This window comes from Moschus berezovskii, chromosome 6 (genome assembly GCF_049115385.1).
Source record: "Moschus berezovskii isolate FMDL1 chromosome 6, NW_MosBer_1.0, whole genome shotgun sequence".
Classification (NCBI taxonomy): Eukaryota; Metazoa; Chordata; class Mammalia; order Artiodactyla; family Moschidae; genus Moschus; species Moschus berezovskii.
Genome location: NC_142465.1, coordinates 9,356,804 through 9,367,615, shown reverse-complemented (window position 1 = coordinate 9,367,615; position 10,812 = coordinate 9,356,804). Strand labels below are relative to the sequence as shown.

Below are 10,812 nucleotides of genomic sequence, written 5' to 3'. Positions count from 1 at the left end.
ACCCACTTCCACAAAGGGTTTGAGGTGACCTGCAACAAAAATCGATAAAATTAAAGTAAAATCTGAATAAAAGAAATATGTGAAACGAATCGCCAGTTCAGGGTCAATGCATGATACAGGATGCTAGGTGCTTGTGTGCGGGGATGACCCAGAGGGAGGATAAGGAGAGAAGGGAGGTGGGAGAGGGGTTCAGAAAGGGGAACTCATATACACCCTGGGCGGATTCATGTCAGTGTATGGCAAAACCAACCGATATAATATTGTAAAATAATTAGCCTCCAATAAAAAAATAAAAAGAAAAACAAAACATTTATAAAAAATAATAAAATGAAAATGAAAAAAAAAAGACCAAAGAAAATGTAAAGATGATTAAAATCAAGACCATGTTCCTGTTTTTATTGCTGCATGATGAATATTTTTATTCATTCAGAAATTTTATTCAAACTTTACTTGATTTGAATCACTGTATCATTACCTCTCACGTTTCTGAGAGCTGCCTGGATTTAGCTGGACAAGTTTCACTGTATTCTGTCGGTTCAGGCACCCATAAAGGTCAGCTGAAATTCAAGGGGAGGAAACACAGGCCCCACTACAAAATGGGAAATGTCGATCTCACCTTATAAGAAGAGCGTATGGGGTGAGATATGTTGAGGCAGCTATCTTTGGGAAACAGAGTCTGCTATACTATGGAGAGAAAAAGTTCTCAACTGATGTTTTATTATTGTTTTCTGTAGTTATATGTCAGTCTACCTTCCACAAACACGTTTTCCCCAATAACTTATGAACCCCTTATTTTTTCTCATTGGGCCAGCACAATCCATTTTTATTTTCAAAACAATAGGCATTAAATAGTTGAACATCCTTCAACTGCTTTAGCCAAAGAGTTGTTTAACCACGGTGCACTGGAAGTATTTTGATACCCATGTTTTAGACTAAAACGGACAGGGAAGCGTTCAGTTTGAGCCTGAACTTCTATCAGAAATTACTCATTCCCTTCCAAAAGGAATAGAGTATGTTTTCCCCATCATCACAGCAAAGCAGGGAAAAGAAAAACTCTAGTTTTGCGGGGAGTGGGGCTAGGATGGAGCTTTGTAAACAGCAAGAGATTGGTAGCAACCCTCCTGGCTCAGACGGTAAAGAATCTGCCTGCAATACAGGAGACCCAGGTTTGATATCTGGGTCGGGAAAATACCTTGAAGAAAGGAATGGCTGCCCACTCCAATATTATTGCCTGGAGAATTCCATGGGCAAAGGAGCCAGGCAGGCTGCAGTCTATGGGGTCGCACAGAGTTGGACACAACTGAGTGACTAAGCATACATACAAATCTAGACGGATCCACAAGCTAAATGGATTAGGGACAGTGCCTCACAAACATGCATATGGAAGGGGTGATTTATCAGTGTATACCTTATGGCATTTTGATTTTTGAGCCATTTGGATGCTACTTATTGACATGAAATAAAATTTTTAAAAAATAGAGCACACACATATAGAATGCCCCTTAAATAGCTAATAAAATAAGGATCCTGATCTAAGGAAATGCAGGATCATGATGGAAGAACGATGTGAGAATCACACTAATGGATCAGTGCTTTTACAGCAAAAAAAAAAAAAAGATAACAGTCAAAAAGGGGAATATTCTCTTAGCCATAACTGGGTAGCGGTTTTCGCAACAATTCTGGAAACACCCTTCCTCAGGAGGTTCGGTTCAGTTCAGTTCAGTTCAGTCGCTCAGTCGTGTCCGACTCTCCGCGACCCCATGAATCACAGCAGCCAGGCCTCCCTGTCCATCACCGACTCCGGAGCTCACTCAAACTCATATCCATCGAGTCGGTGATGCCATCCAGTCATCTCATTCTCTGTCGTTCCCTTCTCCTCCCGCCCCCAACCTTTCCCAGCATCAGAGTCTTGACGTGCGGGCAAGCAGTGTGGCATTCATTTCCTCAGAGAATTTCCAGCCCTGCGTCTGGCTCCTCATGTAGACTCACCATCAGATTTTATCAGCCTGCCGAGAATGGCTCGGTCTTAGGGACTGAATCTAACCACACTTATGAGTGTGACCAATTTATTTACAATAAGAACTGTCCCAGGAACGAGATCATTCCGAGTCCATCTGACCAGTCGGACCTATCTGTGGGAAGTCAAGTAATCATCAGGTGGTTGCTCAGTAAGCATGGAATGAGAAGAGAAATCAAATTAGCCGCATGAGCCCCTTCCCAGCCAGTTAGGCTGCGGTTCCCCAGTGCTCAGGCGCCTTCTTCACCTGCACTTGCTTTCTGTGGGTTTCTGTTCAGTTCTATAACTAGGATGCCACCACAGGCCAATGATTCCAAACTTTGTATTTCCAGCCAACCTCTTCTCTCAACTCCCAACTCATTTATCCCCCTCCCAACCCAGTCTCACATGGATGCGTACCCTTAACGTGTCCAAAGCAGGATGACGTCCACGTCCTCTGGACCTGGTTCTTCCTCTGCTGTCCCGCAGAGTTAGTGGCATCACCAGTTTCCCACTCAGTCAGAACAAGAATCTGGAGCCGTTTTGACTCCAGTCTTACCTTCACATCCTGCAGTCAACCAGCAAATCCCACTGCCCCACAAATGAAGTAGACTTCAAATCTGCCCATTTCTCAGGATTGCCTTTCCAGCCCCCAGTCACTTCATCTCACCTGCCATCGCTTCCTAATGGTCTTGCTTCTAGACCTTGCGTTTTATCCTGGACTGATTTCCCTACCCCCAACTTTTTATGTAAAAAAATTTAACTCCACAAAAAAAGTTGAGAAAAGAGCACAACACCCACAAACCCTACATCAGAACTCACCAGTTACCATTTAACCCTTTCTTCATGCATGAGTGTGCGCACACACACACATTTCCTGAACCATTTGAAAGCAAGTTGTATCCCTAAATATCTCGGTATGTATTTCTCATGAACAAGGGCTTCCCCTACCTGACTAAATGATTCTTTTTAAGAAGCAAATCCTGTCATGCCATCCCTCTGCTCAATCTTCCAAAGGTTTTTCCTTCACACAGAATGAAATCCAAATTTTTCATAGTCTACAAGGCTGCCCGTGTTCTATCTCCTGCTTATCCTTAAATCTTACCCCACCACTCTCCCTCCGGCTTTCTCCCCAGTTACACTGTCAGTCAGGACAAGTTATGCCATACTGAGGTAACAAAGACCTCCAGATCTCAAGAGGCTTGACACGATGCACATTAACGTCCTAACATAGCTATTAAAGGTCAGCGAGGAGCTCTGACCCCACATGATTTTCTTTCTCCTAGATCAGGGCTGATGGAGCAGTTGCTGTCTTTAACTTTACCAGTCATTATGCCAGAGAGAGAAAAGAGATCTAAAGGGTCTTTCATGGGCTGTGTTCAGAAGTGGCACATGGCATTTCTACTCATGACTCACTGTCCAGAATTAGTCACACGGTGCTAACCCATGCACAGAAGAACCAGGTGGTTCCGTCCCACCTTGTGCCTGGAAGAAGAGAGAACTCTTGGCAGACAGCACTAACGAGTACCCAAATCAGCGTTCCTTCTGTCCCTTGAACACACAGTCCATCTCAGTCTCTGAGTTTTCCGTTTGCTGTTCTGTCTGCATGAAACTTTCCCTCTGCTCACGTCGGTAGCACATATACTAAAACTGAAACGGTACAGAGAAGATTAGCATGGTCCCTGTGCAAGGATGACGTGAAGAGCTCCATATTAAACAACAAACCTCTTTCCCTGATCTTCATAGGGCTCACTTCCTCACTTTATTCAGGTATCTCTACTTTCTTGTCACCTCCTTAGAGATACCTTTCGTGACTTTTCAATCTAAGCATATTCCTTCTCCATGACCTTCCTACCTTGGTAAGCTCTTTTTGAAGCACACATCTAATGATATTAGTGTGTGTGTTTATTTTTTACAATGACTGCTTTCTGCACTAGAATAAACTTCATGAGAATGTGGACTTCTTTACTTCCCTATTTCCAGCACATAGGATCCTGCTTAGCCAAGTAGGCACTCAGTAAGTTCAGTGAATGAATGAAGACAAATGGACCAGTGGAAAGACTGACTAAGTCTCCCTTCTCCTGAGCGGTGATCCAGGAGATCCAACCAACATTTGGATTTGCCTCAATGACTCCATTTTTGTGTCTCAGTTCAGTTGCTCAGTCATGTCCGACTGTTTGCGACCCCTTGAACTGCAGCACGCCAGGCCTCCCTGTCCGTCACCAACTACCAGAGTCTACCCAAACCCATGTCCATCGAGTTGGCGATGCCATCCAGCCATCTCATCCTCTGTCATTCCTTTTTCCTCCTGCCCCCAATCCCTCCCAGCATCAGGGTCTTTTCCAATGAGTCAACTCTTCGCATGAGGTGGTCAAAGTATTGGAGTTTGAGCTTCAGCATCAGTCCTTCCAATGAACACCCAGGACTGATCTCCTTTAGGATGGACTGGTTGGATCTCCCTGCAGTCCAAGGGACTCTCAAGAGTCTTCTCCAGCACCACAGTTCAAAAGCATCAATTTTTCGGCGATCAGCTTTCTTCACCGTCCAGCTCTCACATCCATACATGACCACGGGAAAAACCATAGCCTTGACTAGATGGCAAAGTAATGTCTCTGCTTTTAAATATGCTATCTAGGTTGGTCATAACTTTTCTTTCAAGGAGTAAGCGTCTTTTAATTTCATGGCTGCCATCACCATCTGCACTAATTTTGGAGCCCAAAAATATAAAATCTGACACTGTTTCCACTGTTTCCCCATCTATTTCCCATGAAGTGATGGGACCAGATGCCTTGATCTTAGTTTTCTGAATCTTGAGCTTTAAGCCAAATTTTTCACTCTCCTCTTTCACTTTCATCAAGAGGCTCTTTAGTTCCTCTTCACTTTCTGCCGTAAGGGTGGTGTCAACTGCATATCTGAGGTTATTGATATTTCTCCCGGCAATCTTGATTCCAGCTTGTGCTTCTTCTAGCCCAGCATTCTTCATGATGTACTCTGCATAGAAGTTAAATAAGCAGGGTGACAATATACAGGCTTGACGTACTCCTTTTCCTGTTTGGAACCAGTCTGTTGTTCCACGTCCAGTTCTAACTGTTGCTTCCTGACCTGATACAGGTTTCTCAAGAGACGGGTCAGATGGTATTCCCATCTCTCTCAGAATTTTCCACAGTTTGTTGTGATCCACACAGTCAAAGTCTTTACTACTTTACTTTTCTACTTCCCTGAAGCAGATGTTTTTCTGAAACTGCCTTGCTTTCTCCACGAGCCAACGAACATTGGTAATCTGATATCTGCTTCCTATGCCTTTTCTAAACCCAGCTTGTACATCTAAAGTTCTCAATTCATGTACTGCTGAAGCCTAGCTTGAAGGATTTTGAGCATTACCTTGCTAGCCTGTGAGATGAGTGCAATTGTGCGGTAGTTTGAACATTCTTTGGCATTGCCTTTCTTTGGGATTGGAATGAAAACTGACCTTTTCAAGTCCTGTGGCCACAGCTGAGCTTTCCAAATTTGGTGACATGCTGAGTGCCACACTTTAGCAGCAGTATCTTTTAGGATTTGAAATAGCTCAGCTGGAATTCCATTACCTCCACTAGCTTTGTTCGTAGTAACGCTTCCCACTTGACTTCACACTCCAGGATGTCTGGCTCTAGGTTAGTGATCCCACCATCATGTTTATCTGGGTCATGAAGATCTTTTTTGTTTAGTTCTCTTGTATTCTTGTCACCTCTTCTTAATCTCTTCTGCTTCTGTTAGGTTCTCACCAACAACTGGATAACTCAGGCTAAATACCTTTAATTAAGTGAAGGATTGCCAAATCCTTCACTTAATTACAGTGTTTGCCATGGTAAAATAATATTCACAAGTTCAGGGAATTAGATTGTACACATATCTTTCTGGTTCAGTCTTTACAGTCACCAAGTTCTCCAAAGGTTATAGCGTAGTCATTTTTTTTTTTTTCCTGCTGACCAGAATGTTCCACATCTGGCTGATTTACTCCTGCCTTCCAGGTCTTAGGTTCAATGTCCCCTCTTAACTTCCCATTCCAAAATAGACTTTCTAGTTATACTCTTCCATAGTGTCCTGGACTTTCCCTTTATTGCATTTACCATAGGTTGTCATGACGGCATTTATTGGAATGATAAATAATTAGTGGGTGGCAATTCCCCAGTCAGAGGCCTGTTTGTTTTGCTCAGTTCTGAATCCCCAGGTGTCAGGAATTCAGTGAATATTTACAGAATGGGCAAAGGCTTACAGCGTCATGGTATTAGCTCCCATTATTGTGATTGCTCCATTAAGCCTTGTACTTAAAATACTTTTTTGTTTGTTTTATAGAGCACATTCTTAATCATTATTTTAAGATAAAAGCGATAGCAAGCGTTTTTCTCTCTCTCCACCCTTCGCTCCACTCTGCCGTGCAGCTCAGCTGCAGAAAAATACCTTCTTCCATGGCGCATGTGCTTAGTCGCTCAGTTGTGTCCTTAAAGTCACTCGTGACACGTTTGCGACCCTGTGGACTGTAGCTCTCCAGGATCTTCCGTCCACGGGAAGCGTAGTCATTTTTACATAGAAATATCAGCTGAATTTAGGAATTATTTGCACAGATGTAATGGGTAAGCTGTGAACATGCAGCTGTGCTGTGGTGTGCTGAGTCGCTCAGTCGTGTCTGACTCTTTATGACCCCATGGACTGTAGCCTGCCAGCTCCTCTGTCCATGGGATTCTCCAGGCAAGAATACTGGAGTGGGTTGCCATTCCCTCCTCCGGGGGATCTTCCCAACCCAGGAATCGAACCCAGGTCTACCACATTGCAGTTGGATTCTTTACCAGGTGAGCTACCAGGAAAGCTCCTAACATGCAGCTAGTGAACAGCACGTTCAAAGGTTCCAGGTTCAAAGTCAGGCTGTAAGAGTCTCAAGTTCATGCTTTTAATCACTAATGGGTGCTGTCACCTTCTTGCCCTTCTTAAATGTTAATTTTGTCGATACATTGTAGAAGTCAACATTTACAGTAAGGAAGCAGGGGGTCAGGTTGTCCCCTCGGTCCTTGGGTTGGGAAGGGTTCTACAGACATTAGAAGCCCTTTGCATCACCATCAGCCCCCAAAGTTTCCCCTGTTGAAAAGTCAGTGTGATGCATAAATGCCCTACAACAGAGTAAACAGGAAGCCGAGTTCCCTTTCTTGCCAGTTCCCTTTGATTTGCACTTCAGTGCTCAGAGTTTCAGTCTGAGATATAACAATGCCTCTGATAATTTTCTGCCTATCCAAAAAATTCTCTGATGGGGGTTGGTGCAGTTTAGTGAGAATCAGCCGTTATGAGGGCCATTCATAATCAGCTTCTCATTTTGCGGAGACTTTCTGCCCTACAGGCCTGATGAGAAACATGAGCGCATAAATCCTGAGACTTATGAAGCACTTTATATTTCATAAGCACTTAGCTAAAATTAATTATCCAGTTAATCTCCAAGGATGATAACCAAATGATTTCTTTTAAAAATTATCATTACTTATTAACGAATTAGAAAGCTGAAAGCTGATAGATTTTGCATGAGTTTCCACTGGGGAAATTGGAGTCATTGAGGGACCAAATTCCAGTCCCTTCGATGTCTTTTGACAGAAATGCAACAGAACCCAAACACAGGGAGGTGGAACACTGGAATCTGCACTGTCCACCTTGTGGAAACCATGGATGGAGTCACTAAACCCCTGGAGGCGTCTGTTTCTCTGTTAAGTACAACACTAGAATTCTGCCCCTGCTTCTCTGACTGAACTGAAAAAGTGACATCTTCATGGAAATGAAAACATTTTATTCTGGGAATGTTGATTGACTTGTATGTTAAGCTAATTTAAGATAAATTTTAATTAAACAAGAATGTTTTTAAGTCCGGGATCCCTTAACTATGAGTTATTATGTAACTGGCTTTGGTGGTGTTATGTTGTGGTTGAGAACTTAGGATCTGGGGCCAGATGGCAGGATTTGAATCTCACTCACGACCTGGGTGACTGTGGGCAAGTCACGTGCCAGCTTCCTCTTCCCTAATATGGCATCACGATCGTATTGTTTTGAGGACTCAGTGAGTCAATCCAGGTAAAGGCTCTTGGCTCTGTTCCAGGTCCGTGGCAGGAAGCCAGTTACTGCTTGCACGTACAGCTTATTAAGGGCTTGGGAGTTTTATCACAAAGGAGAGGGGACATGGATGTGCCCCCTCGGCTTCCTTGGCCAGATGGGCACTGACTGAGCGTCCAGCAGACCCACAGCCCCTCACAGCCCTCTCGCCTTCCCTCCACTCCCCTGCCTTTCCCCGTCTCTCTGTTACTTTACCTCCCTCTCTTCTCCCTGCCCGCCCTTTGCTTTTCATCCCCCTCTTCCTGCTTCTTCACCATCCAGGTCAAGGAAGGATCCCCAGACTGGCCGGGCCTGCTGTGGGAACGACTCTTTTTCGTGGAGTATCAGAGAGAAGCAGCCTGCTTTGCGAAGATGTCTGAATCCACACTCCTCGCGGTGCAGACCACTTATGCCTCTGCCCCCCATTCTGTGTCTGCCTCTCTTCCTCTCTTGGCTGTTTCTCTCTGCATCTGTCACTGAATCTTGTCGTGTGTGTGTCTCCCTCAGTTGTGTGGGTCCCCTCAGCTCTAGGAGGTGAGCTACCTGGCCCTTTGGAGGATTGCTGGCGGGGAAGCAGAGAGAAAAAGATCTTGTGCCTCCTCCTGCACTGGGGCATGATTGAGAGAACTGCTTTCTCCAACGAGAATTAGTATCAGTGTGACCTGGCAGGTGGTTCTGAAGCTCCAGGGAGTCAGGTCCCACTCGATAGTCCCTGAAGTAGCAAGACTTGAAACAGTATATTTCTGAGCAGGTGTCTGAGTAAAGCAGAGATGATGATTCTAATCAAGACAACTTACAGAAAAGTTAACTGGGCACATATTTAATGATGCTTGTAATTACGATTGTGCTGCGTGGTAATTAGCGTAAATGGTAAGGGGTTCATGAAAATGACTGTTAAAAAAAAAACTACTCTAGTATTACTTTTTCACAGCTAAGCCAAATTTTATTTCCCCTTCCTACATTGCTAATTCACCAGCATCTGTAATCAGTGTCAATGCTGATAATTTCTTGATGTCACATACTGTTTACTCATCATATCCTGTGAACATACTTGGATCCAGACACATTAATGCACATGGATACACACACACTCACACTCATACTCTCTCTTACTCACAAAAAGACACAGAGTGAGCCTGGACTCAACTGTAAAATGAGGATTCCCTTATCCATATTCACCTACCCTCTCCTGTAGGGCAGAGGTTACCACCCATGAATCCCCACCCCATTCCGCTCTTTCCTGGATCCCTGTGATCTCTTTGGAGAGGCTTGACCACTGCCTGAAGTGATGTATGAGTTTCCTCGTAATTATAATATTCTATTTTAAAATAATAATGAGGGGGTAGTTTAAAAGTATAAATGAGTAGGTTTTGGTACCTTCATAATATCACCATCATCTTCATCATCACAAAAAATTATAACTGTTGAACATATTCCAGATACTGAAGAAGGAATTCATAGGGCCTGGACTCCATCTTAGGCCTGTTCATGCTGATCATGCTCTGCCACCTTTCCAATGGACTCTGAACTCTGTGTTTAGTGCCTATGAAAATGACAACAGAAGGATAAGACCCCCTCCAGACAGGGGACCCTTGAAGATCGTATCTAGGTTACTCATCACCTAAGAGAAAACATACACTAATCCCTCCTTCCTCCAGACAGGCCATAAATTTTTCTGTATCTATTGGAGTGTAACCTCGGGCTTATTGATTATTGGCTAACTGTTTGACTGTTTGAGCACGTGAGCACATAGCACGTGAATGATGGGGTTACTGGGGTTGTATTTTCCTTGGTTTATGTAAGTCTCAAGGAATTTGGAGTGGTGGGTTCAGACACGTACACATGAGGTATAAAAGATTTTCACAAATGTTGGTCGGGGTCCTTCGCTAAAAGGAGACTCTGCCTTGGGCCCGCTGGTGTAATAAACTACACTTGACTATCTGCATTGTCCTTCTGAGTGAGTTTGTTTCCCGGAACACGTGGGTACAACAATACAATGATGTACTCTTTGTGTACACAATCCATTTAAATTTTGAAGTATACGTTCTTCACTTCCTAAATGAGAAAACTGGAATTTATTGAAGTTAAGTATGTGCCCAAGGTCATGGAAAAAAATCAGTAGGAAGTCAGGATTCAAATTCTGGGGATTTTGACTGAAGCTCACAGTGTGAACCAACTTGTTCTTCTAGCAAAATATAAGTGATAAGAATAGATATGTCCTTCCCCTAAATCTTTACTTTTTTTTCACTGGTAACTATGTTCATAGGGCATGTCTATCTTTTATAAGAAAGAAAGGGCACTGAAGAACAGTTCCCGCATGGTTCCTTCTGTGGCCCTCAATGTCCTTGTCAACTAGCTTGTACCCCTGCTTGCACGTGACCTCAGCCCTGCCCTCTTCCTCCGACTTCTCTTGGTAAAATCCAGATTGTCCAAACAATGGCACTTAATTAGTCTGAATAATTCCTTCTTTTCCCCAGAACCTCTTGGAACAAATACTCTTGAAACTAGCTGAACTTCAGCTGACCCTGCCTACTGAAGCCCTGTAAAAAAATTCCACCCTCCTTCCCAAGTTAGAAAGCTCCTTCTCCTGCTGACAGTTTTGAAAAAAGACTTATGCTAATGGCACTCTTGTTTTTTTCCACAAAGGATTTGCGTAAGAGATGCTGAGATGCTAATAGTTGTCCACAACTTGGAGAAGATGGAGAAGCCGGTTT

The 10,812-nt window shown here is 43.6% G+C and overlaps 1 pseudogene; it reads left to right on the top strand.

Annotated features, from left to right (window-relative positions):
• Window positions 1–3,616: 3,616 nt before the first annotated feature.
• LOC129537292 (U6 spliceosomal RNA) lies at window positions 3,617–3,713 on the top strand (annotated as a pseudogene).
• The last annotated feature ends 7,099 nt before the right edge of the window (window positions 3,714–10,812 follow it).